We start from the raw sequence: 26,617 nt of genomic DNA, 5'->3' as shown, positions 1-26,617 counted from the left end.
ACCATGTGACATTGGTGATGGGTACAGCCGTGATTCGGTGCAGCTCAGTGATAAGAGAAACTTAGTGAATGGGTGCAGCATAGTGACGGGTGCAACATGATGATGAGGTGAGGTGCATCACAGTGAGATCCAACATGGTGATGGAGTCACCTTGGAGGATCAGTTGAAGTAGTATGCCTTCACCTGAGTCCAGATCAGCTACCTCATGTGACATCTTCTTTGAGAAGATCTCTGCTCTTATTTTGATAAGTCAAAATGTTGACTTCTGATGTATATGTACTATCTCTCTCTGGTGAACTATTGAAGAACATATAAGAAGAATTGATCAAGGGTTTCTCGACATTGGGGTTTGTCCCTGGCTGGTGCCACATCTTGTGTCCTCTTGTCTTGGCTTGTCTTCTGCGATTTATGTTTATGTTCTATCTGCATTTTACTATCATGCTACATGTGATTGCTAATCTGGAATTGATATTGAACTAATATGGAAAATTGAAGTAAATTTTCTATCAGCATAGAACATACCTAAAATTAACAGATTCCGACATGTATTTATGGAGATATGAATTTATTTGTATTATTGACAATTTGTTAAGGTCGGCCAGCAAGAAAATTACCCCCAGCTCAACCTCAACGTTGCATTTAAATAGAGGATACCTCAAGTCATTTCAGGCACACATGATCTCATGATCTCTCTCCATTTGTTTGGGTTTATCTTCTATCAAGGAGGACGTATTGGAAATAGTCATCTAAGAGAGTCCTAACCTCAGTCATGAAGGAGATCTAGTCGTAGTTGAAGAGAAGCCCTAGCTGTAGATCTAAGGAGCCCTAATGCGCAGCTAGAGGAGGAGCCCTAAGCCACATCAAAAGGAGCCCTAGCTGCAGCAAGAGAAGAAACCCTAGCCGCGACTAAAGGAGAGACCCGAGTTGCAGCAAAGGGAGCCCTAACGCAATAAGAAGAAGCCTGAAATAAGCATGAGAATTTCAGGTTACAATGCAGTGATAGAGGTTGTTCCTAGGAATGGGTTAAGGACTGTTTGAAAGGCGGGGGAGCCGCAACAATAAGGTGAGGTAGTACGTTGAATAGATCTGTCCTATAGGCTCAGAACAGATCAACATAGGGCTAGATACATATGCGGATTGGGTGCTAGAAAGTGTTGACAGCAAGGCGAGTTCTTGTAGGCTAGATATTACTCCATTGATGGTGTTTGTAAGTTGTTTGATGGAGGACCGTAGGCCTAACTTGCTGCTTGGCTAGGTCGCAGGCCATAGCTAGCAACAAAGGTTGTTCTAAGGGTTGCATTAAGGATAATCAAACCAAACTTGGACAACGTGGCAGTGGTGGAGTCTCACCTTGGTACACCACTGATGAGCCTCATCATTGGGTAATGATGTGGGCCTTAATACACCTCCAAGCTTATTAAAATCAACTCTTCTCATAATTCCTTATATGTTTTAATTATATTTTTCTTAATGAGATGAGTAAAAGTAAGATGTATGTCTAGTGGTCTAATGTGCATTGATTGCAGGTTTTTGAGAGAAAATCATGGCAATTTTGGCTAATTAAGGGCAGAAACTCGAATGAGACAAGGAGGAGAGATTATAGGAGATAGATCCTCCTCATTAAATCCTCACTCAACCAAGCCAGTGACAGTTAAGAGCCAATTCATCTTAAGTTTGGGAGCCAAGCTGCCATAGATTTAAGGAAGTTGTTAGAGACTTCAGTTGTATAAATAAGGAGGCCTAAAGCCTCATTAGGATTCAGATTTTTTATGTAAGAGCATTAAGCATTTTCGAGCTCAAACTTTGTGGAAAAACATTGTTATGTAATTTTTCTGATATGATAATGAGAATGAGAATTTCCTTGATCCAACTTTGAGTTGACTCTAAGGGTTGAAGCTCTCGGGTTAGGGCCCAACCCTAGCAACAAAGGCTTCTCTTCTTCTACTTGTATGTTTAGGTTATTTCATAGATCAAGTGTTGAATTAGTTTTAGCATTGTTTCATTGCAAGTAGTGGTGAATTTGATTAGTTTGCTTCCATTTGTGCATTGCTTTAGTAGTAGCTTTAGAGAGATAAAGGAATACCAAAAATAATGATAACAGGTGGATTTGGCCTCACTCCTCCCTTCAGGGACCATGGTTTGAGGAAAAACTCCTATTCATCCCTAAAAGGACAGAATTATGATTTCTAATGGAATTTAGGGTTTTCTGCTACTTAGGCCAACATCTTTTCAGTTTTCAAGAATAGGTTTCAATTGTCATTTCTGATATCTTCAGATTTGTATTAGATATCATGGTGTTTCACAATATTCTACAAGTATTTCCATGCATTAATTAGGCAACTAAATAATGAAATTCTGTTTCCTTAAGTTGATTAGAAATCTTCCTTGTTTGATATGATTTATGGATAAATGCCAGTAATGTATGTATTTCAGGAGTTTCAATAGTGCAGGAGATCTCATGCCAGCAACCCCAGCCTAACCTCATCCATCCATGATCACCAAAAGCCACCAAGTCCCTCAACCAATTCATCATTCCATAAGAAAAACTTCCCAAGTTTGTTGAGCAAATCCAACCATCTTACAAACTTTGGTTTGAGCTCTGAGGAAGTCCTAGCCACCCCCTTGCCTTGTTTCTTCCATCGTTCACCTTCCCTAAGCCCTATACCACCTTCCAAGTCACCCCTATTTCTCTCGGCTGGATCCTATAGGAATACAAGGGATCCTGTAGGAGCATTAGGACATCCTGTAGGAAGCATTAGGACATCCTGTAGGACGACTTGTAGTGGCTTGTTTTGAGGCCAATTTGTGGGAAAAACATCCAGGAATATAGGAAAAGACCCCTACTTGCCTCCCAAGCCATCTGACCTTCCATCACCATCTCTAACCTACCTGCCACATCACCAAGAAGATTCAGCATTGACATTTTCACAAAAAAGGACAAAAAGGAAAAAAGAGTTATTGTGTTCATTCATATGCACAACAGTAGAATGTTTGGTTATTTCATATTGCATGCCTAGGAAAATTAGGATTACACACATATTAGCTTAGAATTCTTCTGAAGCAAGATCTCTTAGCAATTAGTTAGATGAGTGGTGTGTTTAAAGCATTGATTTCAGTCTTTCCTTACTGCAGTAGACAATATTTCAATTCTCCCAATTAGTGCAAATTTCCCTTTTCTTCATTAGTAATCAAACTCCTTCTGAATCAATAGAAGGCTGGTTTGAGAAACCATAGTGGTCTATCGCCAGCTCAACAGTGACAAAGAGTGGACCCATCGCATCTACTTGTGTATACAGCACTGTCACCTCCAATTTTGTACAAACCCGGGTTGATAAAGTAAAGTTGGTAGCCCTAGGAGTTGCAACATTCTTGCCGCAATACTGGTGTTCATCAACCGCAACCCAAGAAAGCGTGCATTATTGACTGTGTGGAGAATGAGGCTGAAGGTTGATGCCCTAACTCTTGAAGCAATGACAACAAGTGCAACAAGAAGACAACAATGTTCTGGGAGATGTATTGGGTCAAGGTTTGACCATGTTTGGCTCAATTTAATGAGCATCCTGTTGGTGCCATATGAATGATCTTCAAAGAAAGATTCTGTCCTGTTTGACCGACATTGACTTCTTTAGTCAAGGCTTTACTATTGTTGTCATATAATATTATATTTGTATATTAGTGGTTCATCCTTCTCCTACTAAGACACAATCATAGGGTGAGTGGTCCAGCCTTCCCCTAGTGATTTGTTGTGTACAGTGTGAGTGGTTTAGCCTTCCTCTGTGATACCCCATGGCAACATGTAGGAAGGATGAGTGGTTCATCCTTCTCCTGCTGAGACATACTACCCATGCAGTCTGGGATTGATGTTGAAGTACCTCTCATCTGGCCAATGAGTAGGGAAATGAGGATAGGGACCATGGTACTATCGATGGAAGCATCGTGTACTACCATACTCCCTATGCTAGGATGACCTATATTGATCTGTGATCAATTGGAACTGACTTCGGGTCAGTAATAGTGGTATGAGACACTCTCTTTTATTTGGGACTGACTTTGGGTCAGTAAGAGTGGTATGAGACACTCTCTTTATATGGGACCGACTTTGGGTTAGTAGAGAATGGAATGATACATTCTCGATCACTACTTCTTCTTCATAGTTCAACAGAGCAGAGAAGAGCAAAGCAGTGCAGAGGAGTGCATTGATGGCAAAGATAGTACCGATTGAGAGATGGATTAGCAAATGGAGTTCTCCCTAGTTGAGAGGGAGTGTTAAAATTGGAAACTAGGGCCAAACTCCATGTGGGTCACCTTATTTATGGCAGCTGATATTTTTTCTTGGATTTGTCTCTCCAAGAGGTGTATGATTGATCTAAAGATCATCTGATTTCGACATGTATTTATGGAGATATGAATTTATTTGTATTATTGACAATTTTTCAAGGTCAGCCAACAAAAAAATTACCCCCAGCTCAACCTCAACGTTGCATTTAAATAGAGGAGACCTCGAGTCATCTGAGGCACACATCATCTCATGATCTCTCTCCACTTGTTTGGGTTTGTCTTCTATCAAGGAGAATGTAGTGGAAAGAGTCATCTAAGAGAGCCCTAACCTCAGTCATGAAGGAGATCTAGCCGTAGTTGAAGAGAAGACCTAGCCCAGATCTAAGGAGCCGTAATACGAAGCTAGGGGAGGAGCCCTAGCTGCAGCGAGAGAAGGAGCCCTAGCCGTAACAAAAGGAGAGACCCTAGTCACAGCAAGAAGAAGCCTGAAAGAAGCATGAGAATTTTGGGTTACAGCGCAGTGACATAGGTTGTTCCTAGGCATGGTTTCAGGATTGTTTGCAAGGTAGGGGAGCTGCAGGAATAAGGCGAGGTAGTACGTTGAAGAGATCTTCCCTATAGGTTCAGAATAGATCAGCGTAGGGCTAGATGCATATGTGGATTGGGTGCTAGAATGTGCTGACAGCAAGTTGAGTTCTTGTAGGCTAGATACTACTGCATTGATGGTGTTTGTAAGTTGTTTGATGGAGGACTGTGGGCCTAGCTGGCTGCTGGGCTAGGCCACAGGCCATAGCCAGCAACAAATCTTGTTCTAAGGGTTGCATTAAGGGTAATCAAACCATACTTGGACAGCGTGGCAGTGGTGGAGTTTCACCTTGATACACCGCAGCCTAAGAAGGCCTGCATTATTGATTGTGTGGAGAATGAGGGTTGAAGGTTGATTCCCTAACTCTTGAAGAAGTGACAGCAAGTGCATCACGAATACAACAACGTTCTGGGAGATGTATTGGGTCAAGGTTTGACCATGTTTGGCTCAGTTTAATGAGAATCCTGTTGGTGCCATATGAATGATCTTCAGAGGAAGATTCTATCCTGTTTGACCAACATTGCCTTTGTGTAAGAAAGGTTGAATTTTTATTTTGTATGAGCACAATGATGAATCGGAACTCTGTCTTGTGTGTCAGTGTCTGATCTATGGAAAAAGATAAATATAGATTTTAATCACTCTTGGATAAACTATAAATTTTTTTTTGGCATTGCATGATGTTGAAAATAGTTAGGTGGATTAGTGCAAAGCTTAAGAAGATATTGAGTTTAATGGCACAACTGACACCATGAAAGAATCTTTGGAACAAGTGGTGGAGTAGATTGTGCCTGAGCAAAGGGTTGCAACAATGTATATGAATTTGGAAAAGAACCCCATGTAATGGTGGGTAAGCACATCAAATCAAGTTTCACTCATGGCATTATATGATAGAGGTACTTAATGATAAAGGCCTACCAGAAATTGGGGCTCCACTAGGTAATGACATTTTGGAATCCAGTTATGTCAACCAGCCCCTACAATTCGGTGGTACTTCCAATCCAATGGGATACATGTATTACTGCGAAGTCGTTAGGAGATATAAGAGGTTCCTATTTAATTATGGGTTCATAATTTTATGCAAACCTTAGAGCCATTTCCAAAGAAGTGATATCTTGAGATAAAATGCAGTGGCAGACAACTAGCTAGGTTGAATTATGAGAAAGATTCTGCAACACTTTATATAACTCTACAAGGAGGAGGCACAGATTGCAAGTTTGATAGAGTTCATTTGGTGTTTCCAATAAATGGACCACCCACAAAGTCTAATAATAGGATCCCCAAAGGAGTACCCCTTAAAGGAACTTTGCCATCTGTGGTATAAAGAAACTGATTCCCTTTTGAAACTATTGATAATGTGGTAGGTGGTATTTCTCTGGAAATGAAAAGTATTGATCTCTTTGTTGTTTTGCGAGTTGTTGATAGTGTATCGGAAGATGGTGAAAATAGTGGGGAATAATATAGATCTGCATTCTATTTAAAGGATCATTTTTCAGCAAGGAATGTGTTGTAGTGTAATTAAATCTGCATGTTGTTTCGAAGATTTCTCAATCAAATAGATCTACAATCTATTTAAAGTTTATTTCGCTCCAAACTCAGTGAATATCCAGTGTTGGGTTGCGAAAGTGTGCTTGATTCTAACTTGGACAGATCCTAGCTGGTTTAGAGTCCCCCTGAGGGTCCACTCAAGCTCACTACTATGTTATTTCTAATTCACTAATTTTTTTTGAAGCAGCACTAGCAGTTCTAGTTCCAGTAGTATATCTAGTAGTATACCTAAGAGCATATATATGCATACATAGCAACAGAACAAACACAGTAAGTATATGAACCTTGAACCAAGCTAGCATCATGATCAGCCTCTGTTAAGGAAATATCTCCACGTGTTGTGGGGGTCTCACCACACCAAATGCATCTTAGAGACCCTTGTCATGACCAGGTTAGCCCTGTAACTTCACTGCCTTCTAACGTGTTTGGAGGTTGTTGTTACCACTAGATATTGGTTTCACTCATTGTTCACAGGTAGCAAACTTTCACTGTAATATTTTGTTGATAAATATCAGGAGCCTTGAAGGAGGAGGGTAGGGTCAAGCCTTGCCTCCATGTACTCGAATATGGAAAACAAATGCAGCCTTGCAGCCATTTTCCTAGTTCGGGTTAAAATTGCAGTCAACCCACATTACTTTCACTGGAAATTATTTGAATGCAGAGCTAATGTAACAAAAATTAATAGAAAATACAGTGGCAAGCAAATTCATCTTGACATGACAGTATATCCAAGCCTGGTTTGGATGACACTTAGACATATAGCTCTTGGGAGTGTAGAAGCTTTTATAAGGTCTCAAAAGTGGATGTGATATCGAATAAATTAAGTATCGTGATGTAATTGGAGGGTGGAGGGGGTCAACCCTATCGAGACCTGGTTCTAGACAAGCAAACCATTAGCAGGTTTCTCACAACACTCTACTCTATTTTACAACTACAAGAAACACTACAGCCTTGCATTTTGGTAGATTAACCCTACCACAAGTTGTTTTAATGCATTGGATATGTGCACTTTTCAATTTTCCAACTTCTCATTAGCATCATTGCCATCCAATATCACATTTAACATATTCACCTTCACATTAGACTATTTCTTATAGAAAAATAAGGACACTTCTAGCATTTTGCAACTCGACTTCTAAGCTTGCCAAAATTCACACGAAACACATGATAATCCATGATTCAACGATTTGGGAAACTTTTGAACAGACAGATAATCAGTGATCTGTGTGCTTTGAGGAGCGGATGAACACATTATCTCCAATATGGTCGGGGAGTATCCTGTAGCATTAACAGGTGAGGCGCATCTGTCAACAACCCTTCCGGACCGCCAAGACAGTTTTATAAGCTCTGCATTTACTACCATTTTTTTTTCTGTGAGGCCGATCTTCCATAGTTTTTGCCTAAAACAGCATTTGTTTAGGCTTTCTATTTGTTTTATTAAAAAATAGCTCTTTGAATAAATTATTATCATATCCCGTTGCCTGTTCAGATTGTTGGGGCTACCTTTAGATTCTATCTTTTTGAGTGTACAAAATTTAAACACATATCCAACCCATTTCCTTGTAAGCTTTACTAAGCATAGGATGATAATATGGGGCATTTTCTTGGATTGGATTCCAGCTTAGTTATTTCCTCTGCTTTTGGGCATATGTAAAGTTAAGTGTATTTCAATGGAATTTGATTGCTTGTTTCTTTGTTTTAAGATATTTGCAAATTTCCTTGCTGGCACTCTGACATCAATGTAAGTTCATCCATATGGCACCAATAGGATGCTCATCACACTGAGTCGAACATGGTCAACCCTTGACCCAATACAGCTCCCAAAAACACTGATAACTACTTGCTGCACTAGCTGTTACTGCTTTATGAGATATGGCGTCAACATTCAATCCTCTTCCTTCACACAGTTACCAATCCATGACATCGAGGTGCGGCTCCACCATTGTCATGCTTTCAAGTCAATACCTTTGCTGCTAGTTATGGCATGTGGTCTAGCTCAGCAACAAGTCTGGCCTCTGATCTTCAGTCAACAAATAATATCAATGCAGTAGTATAAGTCGTACAAGGACTTGACTCAATCTGAGTGTACCGATTTGAACTTTGGTCTAGGATAGATTTCATTAATATAATATGACTGTAGGTTACCAACCTTATAAAAAGTCCTCAGGAATAGTTTCAATCGCAATGCTGTCATCATCATGTTGCCACTGAAATACTATGTTGATCCTTCAAGTCTCGATATGTTGTTAGGGCTTCTTCCCATCAGCGGATTGGGGTCTCTCATTGATGTGGATTAGGACCTCATCATAACTGTGAAGCCTTCCTTTATAGTGGTATATAGTTCATCTAGCTAGCGTAGTAGATCCCTCCTTAACTGCTGGTTAGAACCTCTTTTGATAGCGTATAGGTCCTCCTCATAAGACAACTGTAGAGACTTCTCCCTTCAACGCAGCTGGGCTTCAAAACTGTGGCTAAGACGTGCTAGGTCTCCTTACATGAACAACACCTAAAACACATCCTTTAGGACTGTGTGTTGAGTCTCTTTCTTATTGTGGATTAGGGGTTCATTTAGGCTCCCTTTGATTGCATCTTAGCTGTGAATAGAAGAATGCAACTAGGGCTCTTTTGGAACTTCCTTTGATAGCGTATGGAAGCATCCCTGCTGTGATGAAGAACCTTCTTTTGGGACAGCGAAGGAGCCTCTCTTCACTGTGATTTAATCCCTGTTAGTGCACCTTTTCCAGGCCCCAAAATTGTCCCTCAACATTGACTTCATGTGGATTTGTTAGAGGTTTGTTGTCTACATTTCCTTTTAAAAATCTAGTGCATGAATGATTGTCCACATGTTCATGGAGAAGAGAACATATTTGCATTTGATGTGGTCCAGAGAGAAATTTTTTATTTGGTCAAGCCTTTATTCTTCATCAATGATTTTCTTGACATCGTTTTCATTCTCAGCACTGTAGTTGTATATGTCATCGAGGGTTTCATTACAGGTTTAATCAATCTTCTGGGGCTGTCCAACTTTGTTATTGTCAACAATAGAGCTATATATAGGTGGAAATGGATTTGTATGACTTAAAGCTTCAATAATTGTGTGTTTATAACATACCCTTTGTTTGTCTACCAAGGAATTTCCATCACATATGTTAATAACTTTGTCTTCCAGATGAGTATTGATAGTAAAAGGATGAGACTTACCTATCCCATTTGGCTTGAGGAATAAATTCAGATCGTAGGCATAAAAAATAGCAGGACTGTCGGATTCCATGATATAGGATCTTTTAGGATTGAACTATAAAATTAATTGTTTCTTCACTCATATAATCATAATGGCCACATTATTGCTTTGTTGGCTTTGAAATAGTATATTTACCTCAAACTCTAGGAAACCATGATTACTTCCCTTTATTTCTTACACGATCATGATCAACACCAAAGTGCAACATGGGAGTTACATTACTCCTACTCAAACTCACAATGAAATGTTGAGGTGCCAAGTGTATTACCATGAAAGTCTACAGCTCCCTTACTTTCAGTGTCTGTGAAAATAGGATTGGTTTATTGAACTATATTTTTGTGACCTCAAAAGTGTATTTAGGATTTAAATTATCAGAAAGGAAAGCATGATCTTCATCATCCCTTTCATATGGTTGATCTTTTGGGGTAGAAACATGGTTTCTACCTGCCTAGAACTGCATATGGGTTATATCAATTGTGAAATATTCAAAAAAAATTCATTTCCTCTGTTTATCACTTTGTCATGTAGGAAAACAGAGTACATGAATATGGGTTAGTCTGACTCATAACTGTAAAGTTGCTGAGTCTCAATTGTGATTATGTGATCTTGGAAGGTTTTGAGAGTATATAAACTCTTCTCAATGTATGTCCTTTCCTTGCAAGACTTGGAGAGGGGGATATAGAGTCTTCTTATTGGAATGCAGAGGTTCTTTGACTTTGTATAGTTGCTTATTATCTAATCATATGAAGAAAAAATAGAGTTACAAGAATACAAGTTTAAATGCCAGGCCTTCTTCTATTTATGTTTTGGAGAACACATATCACCTGATCGTTCTAAACAAAAAAACACAATAGCCAAACTCATTCCTGTACCTCTTTAATTTTTCTCCTTTCCAAATAGGCTGAATGATCCTAAATTCAGTGGCAAAGTACCAGCCTTCTCTTCATGCAATCTCAAAACAACTCTGAGGGCCAACCTATCTTCATTGGATGAACGAAAAGGTATTAGCACATCTATTTAGGGTGCATCTTTCTGTGCATTTGTGGCTTCTTCAGTACAAGTGTACACCACAGAGATGATTCGGTTTTGTGCTTGTGCTGAGGTGAGAAATGGCATTTTATGAACAATGCTACTCAGTGTTCCTTGAACAGAGTTTATATTGTTATAATCCTTGTGCAATTCAGTACTAGTTTGGAGAATTGATGGCTATTTCATATTTGTACAGGTCATGCTCGGAGGCTATTTTTCTTTGAAAAGAGTTGAATATCCATCTACAGATTTATTGTATCCATTTCCATTTGGAATCAATAAACCATTAAAAAGTTTTTTCACTACCTTTGGAAGTAATAAATACCCTAGTGATATTCATTTTTATCTCTAGTATATCAGCATTATTTATGGAGGAACAGAAAAAGGGACTGATGTAGTATGGTCAGATGTGTGCCAGCATTTGCTTAATTATAATTTATCATTTATATTCCCAGAATGACAGTCTGCAACTTGGTAAAACCCTGAAGTTGGACCAATGAACTAATTAGGCTGGTGAATTGGGGTCTCTGAATTATTTTTGTTGTCTTCGGAAGCAATTAGCAATCTATTTATTTCGATATTTATCTCTATTATATGAACATCGTATATAGAAAGACAGAAACATAGGACCCGTTTAATATGTTTGTGGCAGTTTTTAGTTATAATTTAGTTTTCAGCATGGCACTACTGCTGTGTGCAATTCAGTACTAGTTTGGAGAATTGATGGCTTGGACTTTCCTTGATTGGATATGATATGCCAATAGCAATTTGGCATGTTCTGTGATGATTAAGGCTAGATGTAAGAATTATTAATTAACATTATTTCATGCCAAGCAAATCTTCCCACAATCGTATTTAGGGAGGGCTAACCAAATTCATTTGAGTAGTGAATTTCCTTTAAAGCAGTCAAGGTAGTGATTGTACCGTGATTCAAATAGTTGAAAGACATTTATTTATCATAAGATGTGAATGGAAATGCCTCAGAAATCACTGAAATAATACTAGTATTCATGCTATCATAAAGGTGAATCCAATTTACCTCATTGGCCGAGAAAATAATTGTTCTTCTGACAACTAAGTTGAGCCATCTTCACCCAAGCTTGTAAGGGCACAGTCTATGCATTCCTATCATAGCTAATTCTAGATGCCCATGCAGTAGTTGCATGAATAGTTAAAGAATTCCTCTTCCTCTTTGATCTGCTCCCTATTGACAGTCCATGAAACAATGATGCTGATCATTTAATTTCTGCAAGGTAGAAGAAACAAAATACCAAACCCAGGTAGTGGAATTACTTCCTTGCCATTCTCATTTTTTTCTTGGAGGCCTTTGAGAGATGACATGATTCCTTTATTGAGACTACTGAATACAGAAGAGGTAGACTCTTCTTGACATCATTAACAACATGTGCTATCTATTTTCTAGACTGTAAGTTATCATAGACATTCTCCTGTCTCCCCTCTACCTCCTGGCCAAAAGGTTTTCTTGCTTCTCATAAAGACAAACACATATAACTAGATAGACAGATAGTTCGAACAGAAATTGCCTTAATGTATTTTGTAAAGTTTAAAGCGAGTTTTCCCATATCTAGCCTTTAGTTTTTACTAGAGATGCATGAAGCATTATATAAACACAATGCAATGTTTTGGGAAGTCCATTCAAATGTGGAACATTACTATGGAAGCCAAGTTAAGCATTGATTTTAGACCTTGCATGCACATTTCATGGATTGTTGTAGTAGTGACATAAAAATAGACTAGGTTAGTTATATCATATATGTCAAAGATAGTTTAACTCAAAGAATGAAATTGCCATTTAAGCTATAAACCTGACTAAATGGTCCAAACCTGAAACTGTGACCCTTCCTTGCAAATTGTATGTGCTACCAATTAATCATAGTTAAATGGTTTTAGATTCAATACGAGAGTAATCTTATGGAGGAGCTATTGGGTTTGGAAAGTCACCACAGAACAAAGGCCAGTGGCTTAATCTCCTAAAACAAGGTGTTAAAATAGTCTGCTGAGATGTACATTTTGCATCAGGATATCCCCTAGACTGATATCTTTTTATGAGGAAGCAAAAACATGGAAAATGTTTGGTTAGGTAGGAATACAGCTTGTCAATTTGGTCTAGCTTGAGTGATTAAAAGAGAAGGTTGTTAGGCTCTCCACCATTTCATGGATTGATATAGAGATGAGACAAAGGAGGCTCTCTCTTGAGAATATAACCAATCTTATCTATTCATTCATAAGCAACATCTGACAAACACATTTGGCATCTAGCCTTTAGTTTTTACTAGAGATGCATGAAGCATTATATAAACACAATGCAATCTTTTGGGAAGTCCATTCAAATGAGGAACATTACTATGGAAGCCAAGTTAAGCATTTGTTTTAGACCTTGCATGCACATTTCATGGATTGTTGTAGTAGTGACATAAAAATAGACTAGGTCAGTTATATCATATATGTCAAAGATAGTTTAACTCAAAGAATGAAACTACCATTTAAGCTATAAACCTTACTAAATGGTCCAAACCTGAAACTGTGACCCTTCCTTGCAAATTGTATGTGCTACCAATTAATCATAGTTAAATGGTTTTAGATTCAATACGAGAGTAATTTTATGGAGGAGCTATTGGGTTTGGAAAGTCACCACAGAACAAAGGCCAATGGGTTAATCTCCTAAAACAAGGTGTTAAAATAGTCTGCTGAGATGTACATTTTGCATCAGGATATCCCCTAGACTGATATCTTTTTATGAGGAAGCAAAAAAATGGAAAATGTTTGGTTAGGTAGGAATACATCTTATCAATTTGGTCTAGCTTGAGTGATTAAAAGAGAAGGTTGTTAGGCTCTCCACCATTTCATGGATTGATATAGAGATGAGACAAAAGAGGCTCTCTCTTCAGAATATATGAAATACACCAATCTTATCTATGCATTCATAAGAAACATCTGACAAACACATTTGGCATCTAGCCTTTAGTTTTTACTAGAGATGCATGAAGCATTATATAAACACAATGCAATCTTTTGGGAAGTCCATTCAAATGTGGAACATTACTATGGAAGCTAAGTTAAGCATTGATTTTAGACCTTGCATGCACATTTCATGGATTTTTGTAGTAGTGACATAAAAATAGACTAGGTCAGTTATATCATATATGTCAAAGATAGTTTAACTCAAAGAATGAAACTGCCATTTAAGCTGTAAACCTTACTAAATGGTCCAAACCTGAAACTGTGACCCTTCCTTGCAAATTGTATGTGCTACCAATTAATCGTAGTTAAATGGTTTTAGATTCAATACGAGAGAAATATTATGGAGGAGCTATTGGGTTTGGAAAGTCACCATAGAACAAAGGCTAGTGGGTTAATCTCCTAAAACAAGGTGTTAAAATAGTCTGCTGAGATGTACATTTTGCATCAGGATATCCCCTAGACTGATATCTTTTTATGAGGAAGCAAAAACATGGAAAATGTTTGGTTAGGTAGTGTTGGCATTATGATGCATGTGTTGTACTTGATGGCAACCCACTCATAGAAGAACATCTCACTTATTTATAACTGGATGAATCTTCAGAAGAGATATCAGTTGTGACTGATGGAGAACAGCTCAAAGGAATCAGATGATAGTTCTAAGTGTGACAAGTTAGCTTTGCCATCAAGTCCAAAGGGGGAGATTGTTGGCATTATGAGACAAGTGTTGTCCTTGATACACAGATGACAGATAATAGTACAGCAATTCAAGAGCAAGGATTTGATGATCAGACTACAAGGATGAAGAAAAATATATATACGCAGGTTCATCGTGACCAAGCCGCGTATACACGTGGGTTATACGTTTCAAAGGCGCGTATGCATATACACGCATTTTCATGCAAGGAAAAGCGTGTATATGTTGGAGAACTTACCCTTGGTCCGTGGTAGTTAGTCCTTGGTATTTGAACCTATGGTTTTGGACCATAGTATCTCGTCAGATGTGTTGACCCAAGTATTGGGTCCATGGTATTGGTTTGTTATGGTTTTGGACCATGGTATTGAGCAAGGCCTAAGACTATAAAAGGAGAAGAAGATCATTAGGCAAGGCCATCGAAAAAGTCTTGAATATCTGATGAAGGATGAGTTCCAGTATGCAGGTTATGGGTTGAGGATGCATTGCTTGATCTGAGATAAGGAGGGATCTCACCGGTTGATGGAGAACAAGATCTAAGGAGAGATCGAGATCAAATGGTTTGAAATGAACTATATTTATATGGTTGATTATGCTTATTCTAGATCTGCATACTGATGCATGTAATGTTCTATAAATGTTATGAGTATGACTGATGTCTGGTACAGCTGCAAAGTTATAAGAAAATATTTTTAGATCTGTACGCGGGTTGGCCTTGGAAAAAGCGCGTATGTACGCGGGTTTGATTCATCGTAGTAGCATATACATTTTGAAGTTTGATGTTTGAAGTTGCAGTTGGGTCTGATTGTTATTGCAGAGTTCAGTTGTTTGCTCTGTGACTGTGTTATTGACAGGGTTTCAATGTTTCAGTGATTCAGAGATTAATGATGCTAGTATTGATTGTTTTGTACTTTAAAGATATTTATGGGTCCAGTATGAAAATTTGATGAAACGTGGCCTTCAGATTATTGTGTTGTGCTTCAGGAGTATCCAATCTGAAAATGTATGAAATGTGGTCCCTGGAGGGCGAAAGGAGATTGTAGGCCGATGCCTACGTACTAGTACATCAACTAGTACAAGAGAAAAGGGGGTAGTAGCTCCCTTCCGGTAGCAGCTGGAGAATGAGTGAAGATTGGAACATTCAGTAGGAAGGCACCTACGTACTAGTAAATGGATCAGCTAGTACAAGAGCTAAGGGGGTTGTAGCTCCCATCCAGGAGAGTCTAGAAAACAAGAGAGGGTTGTAGCCCTCTGCAGGTAGAAGCCTGCGCACTGGTAAAGGACTGCACCAGTACAAAATATTGTAAAATGAAGTATCTTATTGAAAGAAGATAGAGACGACTTGCAGCAGGTGGTTTTCACCCCCATTGGGTTTCCACCTTATATCATGGTGTTCATGTGTGCTTCTTGTGTGTGATGATATGTTCTGTTTTACTGCACCTGGTTACTGTTCATATGGTTAATGAGGTTCTCATGCACTAACTAAAGACCAACATTTAATAGATTAACTGAGTCATAAGTATTTTGGATATATGCTAGTTTCTTTAGACACAGTTGCGTATACACGCAGGTTCCCTTGAATGAAGTAGCGTATATGTATCTAAGTATGGAAATGAAAAAGTTTTATTGATCTGATAATACTGATTCACCCCCCCCCTCTCAGTATTATTTCCAACCGGTAGGAATACAGCTTGTTAATTTGGTCTAGCTTGAGTGATGAAAAGAGAAGGTTGTTAGGCTCTCCACCATTTCATGGATTGATATAGAGATGAGACAAAAGAGGCTCTCTCTTGAGACTTGACTAGGTCATTTATAACAGTTGTGGTGTTGGTGCCTTTGCTTAGACAGAAGATGCCAAAACTCTATTGATGAACAAAATTTATTACTGAATCTACCTCAGAGTATCCCATAGTCACTGAATATGACATGCATGGTTTTACCAAGGAGGCCCTAAACTTTTGAACAATGAAACTTTACATTGGTATGGTCAACCTACATGGGGAGAAATGAAACTTTTTTTAATAAGATGCTAGCAAAACCTGGACACTGCTGTGTGGGATTATTGCTTGGTACATGCAGATTGCACAACAACCTCTGTTGGTTGAGCCAGCAGGAATTGATTTCTTCAAGTGGATCTTCCTGGTACAAATATTCCTTTCCTTGTAAGACCTTCATAGGGATATATATATTCTTGTTAATAGAATGCATATTTGTCTGTATAGTTGTTTATTACATAATCATCTAAAGGAAAACTGATTACATGAATATGGGTTAGGTTGCCACATAACTGTGTAGTTGCTGAGGCTCAATTGTGATTACATGATCTTGGAAGATTTTGAGAGTATATAAACTCTTGATGTATTATGATTTCTCTGGAAATGTTCTCAAGGCAACTGTTCCAAAAATAACAAAAAAATATCTTTTTTCATTAAACAAAGATTGTTTTCCTTTAGAAACAGAGGGAGATTGTCTTTACACTACCTTCTTTTGTTTGTGGCATGTAAGGAGATCTTGAGAGTAATCTAGAATAGGAAAACTAGTTGGTCAACTTGTGATAAAGGTGAGTAACTGCTTGGACACTAACTTTTGAGCCTGCGACATTCTTCTAAGAACATTGGATCCAGAAATCTCGAAGCCTTCAACTACATTGATTATGTCATAGAAGTTGGAACAACCAGAGATGTCATGGATGTGTAACTATTAACATTATGAAGATGATAACACATGTGTCTTTCAAGGTACATTACCAATCATAGTGCAAACAAATTTACCACTAATATAGTTCATCAGTGTTAATTTAGGTATGTTCTATGCTTAGAGATATTTATTTCAATTTTCACAGTTAGCTCAATATCTTTTCCAGGTTAGCAATCACATCAGCATTAAAGTAAACTGCAGATAGAACATAAACATAAATCGCAGAAGACAAGCCAAGAAAAGAGGACACAAGATGTGGTGCTAGCCAGTGACAAACCCCAATGTGGGGAAACCCTTCATCAATTCTTCTTATATGTTCTTCAATAGTTCAGCAAAGAGAGAGAGAGAGAGTACATTTACAACAAAAGTCAACATTTTGACTTATTTAGATAAGTGCATAGATCATATCTAAGAAGATGATACATGAGATCAGTTGAAGACATGTCGCTTCAACTGATTCTCCAAGGTGACTCCTTCACCTATCATTGTGCCACATTTCGTCATCATGTTGCACCTCATCGGGCTGCACCATGCTGCACCCATCATCACAATGTTGCATCTCATCATGCTTCATTAATCATGACTGTACCCATCACTACACTGCATTATGTGCCATTGCTGCACCATGTTGCCATACTGACCTATGTGCTAGTTGCATCCTGCTTGCTTTTTGTCCCTAGCTTGCTTGTTGTTGCATGCTAGCTATCCCTTGCATGCTAGTTGTAACATTGTATGCTTGGTGCATTTGTTGCTAAGTACCATACAACTGTCCCAATGTTAGTTGGTTGTCCCTATCATGTTGCTCTCCTTTGGAGACAGACGCTCTGGCTGTTTCGGCAGTTCCCGATAGTTCCAACAGTTCCTTGCAGTTCTGACTGTTCCCGGCAGTTCCAGCAATTCCAGCTGTTCCCAGCAGTCCGAGCAGTTTCAGCAATTCCGGTTGTTCTTGGCATTTTCGGCAGTTTCGGAAATTTCGGCTGTTGCCAGCAGTTCCGGCAATTCTGGCTATTCCCGACAGTTCTGACATTTCCAGCTTTTCCCAGCAGTTCCAGCTTTTTCCCTTTGCGCCAGCTTCCCGGCTATTTCGGCAGTTCTGGCTGTTCCCAACAGTTTAGACTATTCACGGTAGTTCCGGCTATTCTCGACAGTTCCGGCTTTTCTGGCTATTCCCAGCAGTTCTGGCAATTCTAGCTATTCCCGGTAGTTTCAGCAATTCCTGGCATTTCCCGCTATCCCGGCAGTTCCAGGAGTTTCGACAATTTTGGCTATTCTCGGTAGTTATGACTTTTCCGGCTTTTCCCGGTAGTTCCGCTAGTTCCGTCTTTTCCCGGTATTTTCGGCTTCTGTCCTCTGCGTTAGCTACCTGGATGTTCCGGCTGTTCACGACAGTTCTGACTATTCCCGGCAGTTCTGACAGTTCCGACAATTCCAGCTATTCCCGACAGTTACAGCTTTTCCGACTATTCCCGGCAGTTCCGGCTTCTGCTCTCTGGATTAGGGCAGCGTTATCTCTTATAATCTCTCCTCCTACTAAAGCCCAAAGACAAGTAGAGAGGAAGAGATCCCAAGTGTGTTAACATGACTTGAAGGCCTCCTCTATTTATACTAAAACGTTGATCACAAGTGGTGTTTATTTGGTTGCTGGCCGACCTTGATGAATTGTCCCATAACACAAATAAATTCATATCTCCATGAATACTTATCGGAATCGGATGATCTTTAGATCAATCCTACAGTGAGAGGGATCCAAGAAAAATATCATCTCCTGGTAGTTTCGGCAATTCCCGACAGTTCCGGCAATTCCTGTTGTTCCCGACAGTTCCAGCAATTCCCGTTGTTCCCGACAGTTCTGGCAATTCCGGCAATTCCGGCTGTCCCCGACAGTTCCAACAATTTTGGTTGTTCCCAGCAATTCTGGAAATTCCGGCTTCTACCCTCTGCATCAACTTTCCTGCCTGTTTCAGCAGTTCCTGGCAATTTCGGCAATTTCGGCTATTCCTAGCAGTTTCGGAAATTTCAGCTATTCCTGGCAGTTTCTGCAGTTCCGGCTTTTCCTGATAGTTCCGACAATTCTGGTTTTTGCCCTCTGTGTAAGCTTCCCGGCTGCTTTGGCAATTCCAACTTCCCGCTATTCCCGACAGCTCCAACTATTCCCTGCAGTTCCGACAGTTCCGACTATTATCGGAAGTTCCGGCTTTTCTGGCAGTTCTGGCAGTTCCCAACAATTCCTCCAATTCCGGCTATTCCCGGCAGTTTCGACAATTCCTACAGTTCAGCCAGTTCCGACTTTTCCTGACAGTTTCGGCAGTTTAGCTAGTTCCGACTTTTCCCGGCAGTTTCAGCAGTTCCGGCTTCTGCCCTCTGCGTCAGCTTCCCGGCTGTTCCGACAGTTTCGGTTGTTCCCGATAGTTCCGACTATTCCCGGCAATTCCAGCTATTCTCGACAATTCTAGCTTTTTCGGCTATTCCTGGTAGTCCCGACAGTTCTCGGCGTTTCTGGCTTCTACCCTCTGGATTAGGGCAACGTTATCCTTAGGATCTCTCTTCCTACTAAAACCCAAAGACAAGTGGAGAGGAAGAGATCCCAAGTCTGTTAAAATGACTTTAAGGCCACCTCTATTTATACTAAAACGTTGAGCACAAGTGGGGTTTATTTGGTTGTTGGCTGACCTTGACGAATTGTCCCATAACACAAATAAATTCATATCTCCATGAATACTTATCGGAATCGGATGATCTTTAGATCAATCCTACACCTCTCGATGAGAGGGATCCAATAAAAATATCAGCTTCTATTAATAAGATGACCCACATGGGTACTGTGATGTGTGGTTTGACGGTAAGTCTACTTGGGCAAAGCCTAGGAGACTGCAGTTCAAATCTCATTGAGTAGACTGACCTGCTGTGGTGGCGGCTCGAGGAGCAGATTCCCCACCCCTGCCTTGGCGGCACGAGAGTCTTGTTGTTGCTAAAATCATAGGATCTTAGTATATCGACTTGCAGGTAGTTGGATTTACTCCTGGTGTTATAGAGGCAGCTACGAGGATTGATCCTGGGTCTCCCATAGATTAGGACTGGCAGTTACCGATTCACCATGTAGTTAAAAAAAAAAAAGATGACCCACATGGAGTTTGGCCCTAGTTGCCAATTTTAACAATCGAGCATGGATATCAATCATGCCTAGTTAGCCTTCCTTTCTTGGTAAGGAGATGAGGCTTCATGTTTTCCACCCTGTTTTCCCCAAAGAAATTTATTCTAACAGGAAAAATTATTCATTACTTTCCCCTCTTACAAGCAAACACTCGGCAAAAAAAGGATTCCACACCTGGGAGTTTTTTGTAGGATAAAGGGAAAGGTGAGTGGGTATCTTGCAGTAGCTGCATTGGTCTTATTAGCATTACGCCACTTTTCATATGGGTCTTCACAACAGAGAATCACCATTCACTTTGTTGATTTGTTTTAAAAAAAAACATAATACGCAATAGATTTCCTTTGGGATGCAATGTTGTTGTTGGTAGTATGATTGTATTTGTGCCACATGTAAAGCTAATATGCGTTAAATTTCTTTCACCTTGTAATATTTTTATTGGAAATATGCTTGTGTTTGGGCTAGAAACTATGCTAGATTTCTTTTGCTTTGCAATGTTGTTGTTGTCAATTTGAATGTTTATGATAAAAGGAAATCTACCAAGTGTTAGATTTCCATCACCTTGGCAATGTTATTGGAAATGTTGTGCTTGTGTTTGGGCTAGAAGTTGTGCTAGATTTCTTTTGCTATGCAATATTGTTGTTTTCAATTTGGTTGTTTATTATAGAAGGAAATCTAACACGTGTTAGATCTCCTTCACCTTGGTAATGTGCTTTTGTTTGTGTTAGAAGGAAATATAGCATGCACTAGATTTCTTCTGGCATGAAATGTTGTTATTGGTAGTATGCTTGTATTTATGCTACATGTAAAGCTAGCATGCATTAAATTTATTTTACCTTGTGACGTTGTTATTGGAAATGTGATTGTGTTTGTGATGGAAGTTGTTGGATTTTGTTGGCTTTTGTTTGCCCTACAATGTTATTGTTGGCAATGTGCTTTTGTTTGTGCTAGAAGTAAATCAAGCGTATGCTAGATATCTTCTACACTACAATGTTATTTTTGGCAATGTGATTGTGTTTGTGCTACAATAAACTCTAGAATGTGTAAGATTTCTTTTACTTTGAAATGTTTTTGTGAGTAGTATGCTTCTATTTACGATAGAAGAAAATTTAGCATGTGGTGGATTTCCTTCGCCTTAGAATATTGTTATTGGCAATGTGTTTGTGTTTGTGCTAGAAGGAAATCTAGCATGTCCTAGATTTATTTGACCATGTAATGTTGCTTCTAGCAATATGCCTGTGTTTGTAGTAGAAGGAATGATATTGATTGTTAGCTTTCATTTGAGGAAACAATGTTTCATTACATACAATGACTACCATACTATTTTTATTTTTGCATCTATATTACTTTTTCGAAAGTTGTGTGTTTTTGGGAAAATATAAAGTCACACTTTACATGGTTTATCCTTTTAATTACAAGTTACGATTTAATTGTTGTTACAGAATTGATACAAGCTACAATGGAAAGTATAATTTTGGCAAAAGGGGACTATGTTGATCTCCTTATTAATTATCAAGTCATTGGGCTAGGAAGGGTTGAATCTGCAGAGTCTGGAACTTATTATGTTGGAGAAAGGGTTAATTCTAGTTATGTTGCAATTTTGATAATTGATGTCATTCAACCACATTTGATTGATGATGATGTTAATGAAGGGGACATACATCCATGGAAGATTGTGGATTTGAGACACCACATAGGTAAATCAAAATATTGAAGAACATGTTATATATTATTGATAATATAATAAATGTTTTTTTTTTTGAGTAAATACTAACATTATTTACATTCGTTTATAAGTACAAATGTTTCTTCTACATTTTCTATTGGAGACAAGGTAAATCTTCTGCAACATGGAGTGAAGGTGGGCGAGGGCTCCATATTAAATACAGAGCTTGGGCATAAAGTGCATGGAAAGATGGTAAAGAAAGGATGCATAGTGGTTAAAATTGAAAAGGCGTTAAAACATAATGCTCCTCTACAACATCCAACAGGATTTGAGCATACACTTGAGGGTGCATTAGAATCTTATGAAATTTGGCCAGAATCAGATTTGGAGCCTCATTGTCATGATCATGCCATAAATATTCCCCAAGATAGGGTTAAATTCATATGTGCAAAGGTTTCTCTTACACATGAATGCATCAGAACAAGCATTTTCATTGCCAAAGGAATGCTAGTTAATGTCCACGAGGATGACATTGTTGAGGGTGAAACACTAGGTGAAATGGATTTTGGTGTTTTTCTAGAAGAGATAGATGGAAATTGTGAGATATGCAGAATTGTGGATAATTCTATACACTTTTTGGTTAGATGGCCAATAAATAAGTTGGTGGACAACAAAGGTGTGATATTAAGGGTCAATGAAAAGTTCAAGGAGCCACCCAAAGAAATGGTGATATGGGATGTTATAGAGGACACAAATCTCTTAAACAAATGGGATGGGTACCTTTGTAATGAAAAAGATAGAAACTCAATTGATATGCATGTAACAAGGCCATATAAAAGGATTAAACGAGTTATGGCTGCAAAAAAAATTGCAAAATGTCAAACAAAAATAGATGAAGAGAAAGAAATTCGACTTTTGGCAGCAGATGTATGTTGTAGAAAAGATTGTCTTCAACATGTGGATAGGAAGGCCATTGCAGGTGCTAGAAGGGGTATGAGACAAATAAATACAAATGGTATTAGACAATTTGTCTTGAATTCACTCATGTCGAAGGGCCATGGCCATGGCCTACCACCTATTGCTAGAAATGTAAAGGACATGAGATTTAATGGGAATATTATTTGTAAGAAAGCATCGTATAAGATACATAAAATTCCTCAAAGCACATTCTATAACTACCAGCATTATTTCCAACATGGACAGATCAAAGCTATTCATGGTAACACCAACACATGCAAAGCACGAGCTCACACAGTGGCAGCCATAGAAATATTGCACAAAATTGTAATGGATAATTCAGATTTTTCACCAAACCAAACACGTCAAGTTGAAGAAGATGGAACATCTGCTCCTTTAAGACTGCTTCCTTCGACTTACACACAAAATTCTTTGTTAAAAGAGATCAATGAGGCTCTTCAAAAGCTCAATCACCCATCAATATCACAACCAACAATGAGCAAGATCTGGAATACTAAGTTTTGAAATGTGGCATTTTCAAAGAACACCAACTTTAGTAAATGCAGTGAATGTATTGTGTTGAAAGCACAATGAAGTCAACAGCTACAAAAGAGTTGGAAGAAAAGGCACGAGGTAGGTTGACGAAACATAACAAGATTGTTATGTGTGGAAGATATTGCTACTATGCCCATAGAATTATGTCAGAGCGGTTTCCAAAGGAGTATTTGAGCATTATCCATGATAAAATGGACAAAACAAAGACTTCAATCCCAAGGCTATGTGTCAAATCAAAATCTATTGTAGGAACAAATTTAGGTTTGTCATTGACAGGTATGCTTACACATGGCATAAGGCGGGAGGTTTTGGTCATTTCTCCTTACCATTTGTCCATATGGGATCACAATTTACTATTACATCCCTTGCAAAGTGCTTAAGGGACCTTGAAGACCCACAAATGGATATGTATGGTGATCTACTTTATGAAAGTGGAATTTCAAGAAACCCACTTACTTGATACCTCTATTTACTCAAAATGTCAAGGGTACAAGGATGATTTTATATCTCATGGAAGTTCAAAAAGTCAAAATGTTGATTTTAAACCTCTTCCTCCACATTTGTTGTTACAGTTGGACAATGCAGCAAGTGATAATAAGAATCACTATCTTTTCATGTTTCTATCACTTTTAACCGCACTTGGTGTCTTCATCACTATTGAGGTTGGGTTCTTTCCTGTGGGGCACACCCATGAAGACATATATGGAACCTATGGAAGAATGTCTTCCAACCTAAAAAGTAAAGATATTTATTCTTTACCTGAAATTATGGATACATATCGCATAATTGAAGAAAATTGAATGTTTCCACCTACACTTATTGACAAGGTCTATGATTTCAAAAGTTTCCTTAATGGATACATTAAGGAGGGAAAAAATGCACTAGTTGGACATATTAATGTCCAATACTTCCAATTTCTTATACTCAATGATGTTCCAATACTAAGGTACAAAGAATCAATTAGAGATATTGAGTGGTCAGAACCAGTTGAGTTATGGAATATAGATGATGAAGGTCGACCTATAATTCCCATAGGGAAGCCATCTTTCATAGCTTCCAAATAGAATGATGTCTATTTAAAAGAACTAAAGGAAGGGATAACATCATACATAAAAATGTGGAAAGACACTATTGGGAATGAGGATTCACCAATTGTTACAGAGGAATGGAAAAATAAAGTAGTGCATTAGGAAAAAGTTCTTGATACATTAGATGGAATCTATAATGATCATAGAATAATAGATGGAAGTGATTCATCTTCTGAGGATTTCTGGCCCAAGACAAGGCACATTGTTGATGTTGATCGTAATGCACTCCAAGTAATCTCAAGTATTATGGACGGAGATTTTGATAATGTGATAGATGAACCAATATATGTTGGACCCAAATGCAACAAGCCAAAGCCAACATTCAATACGATGATTGATGTTGAGAAAGGAAAGATGTTGCTAGTTATATTAGGAAATGAGGATGCAGGCGAGATGATTTGGATGGCAAAATCCATCTCAGATATCTTTAGGGATAATGAAAGTGAGAATCTTCATGTAAAGGTTGACTGGTGGAAGCCTATGTCTGGGAAATACAATGGAAAATTGTTAGAGCTATATTGGGTACCAAATCCTGATGACAAAGAACTTGGCTCTATTCCAATTAATACCATAGTGTGGGCATGAATGCCAAAGAAAGAACATTGCAAGAAGACCAAGATAAACAAATATGGTGTAGAAGCCATTCTTGATCTACTTGAGCGAATATCTTAAGAGTAGGTTTATAATATGATTCATGAATGTAATTTTTTTGAAGGATCTATTAATATACATTTAGACACACTTTTCCATATTTGTTGTATAAATATTCTCTTCATATTTTTTTGAAGGAGTTTTATATTATTTAATATTTCAATGTAATCATGTGGCATACAAATTACATGACAATGCCATAAAATATTTATGTTTTCAAAGCTTTATTTGACCAACATGACTTCTCACCATATCAAATATGCATAATCAAATTCAATAATGCACCTAAAAACATCTTCTAAACTTGTATATTAAAACAACAGTGGAGTACCTAATTAGTATTCTATTTAATATAAACCATTTAAACACTTAATGAATAAATGCTAGACACTTGATATAATGTTTGAGGTGAGTTTTCCTCAATTTTCCTTATTAGAATTGATATAAATCAAATTCGCTATTTTGTTGCACTCTAATTTATAAAAAAATATTTTGATCATTGAACAACACAACTAGAATTATAAAATATTTCCTCTTATAGATTTTGAAGTGGTGCAAACATTATACTAGTATAATTAATTTGTACTCAACTTAGGAAAAGTAGTTAGTGCCAATTTAAAATGGTCAATAATAGTAAGAAAAACAATATTAATATATTGTTAAATAACTTTATAGGTAAGAATTGTTTTACACAATCTAGTATTCACGAGTCAAATTTAATACATAAATATAAATGATAATGATAATAGAAATAAGGTAAGGAATCTAAGTTTTAGATGAATATTAATATGTTCTTTTCAATATAATATCCTTAAACATGACAGGGATAAAAACTAAACATTTGCAATAAATATCTTAGTCATTTTTCTCTCCTTCTTTTTGTATTTGAAAATAATCAAATTGTACTACTTTGTTACTATTCTAATTCATGATTGATTTTGATCATTAAAATGATTAGTAATTGAGACGAGAGGCTCATTTTACAGCCCAATATGGGAGATTGTGTAAGTTTGTTTGTCCGTCTGTGCCCCTTTAAAATAAAAAATATGTTCTAAATAGAAAAATATAAAAAAAAATATTTTGTAAGGTAATTAGAAGTAAAAAAAATGTGTGAATTAGATGCTTAAATCTTATACTTTTCAAAAGTAACTATTTGAAGATTTATGTTAACTAATTTATGTCAATATCAACTTCATATATATCTATATATATAAGAAAAAGTTTTTTATGGTTAAAATTATTATTTGTTCGTATATATACTCTATTTAGCATTCAAAAATACATTTTCAACAATTAAAAAAAACACATTGTATATTTCACTCTAAAAATGTTTGCACTTGAAGAAATTTGATCCCTACATTTGCACTTAAAATGGATCTATGATGTTATATATTGGACACATTACTATGATCATTTGTCATTAAATAACTTTATACTTAATATATAGCTTGCATATTAATCTATTATTCATTAAGCCTCAACTAACTTCGTTTTTTACATAAA

The sequence above is a fragment of the Pinus tabuliformis genome, chromosome Q (genome assembly GCF_031772625.1).
Source record: "Pinus tabuliformis cultivar Carrire ecotype Pingquan chromosome Q, CPIR1, whole genome shotgun sequence".
NCBI classification, from domain to species: domain Eukaryota; kingdom Viridiplantae; phylum Streptophyta; class Pinopsida; order Pinales; family Pinaceae; genus Pinus; species Pinus tabuliformis.
This window is presented reverse-complemented; position numbering follows the sequence as displayed.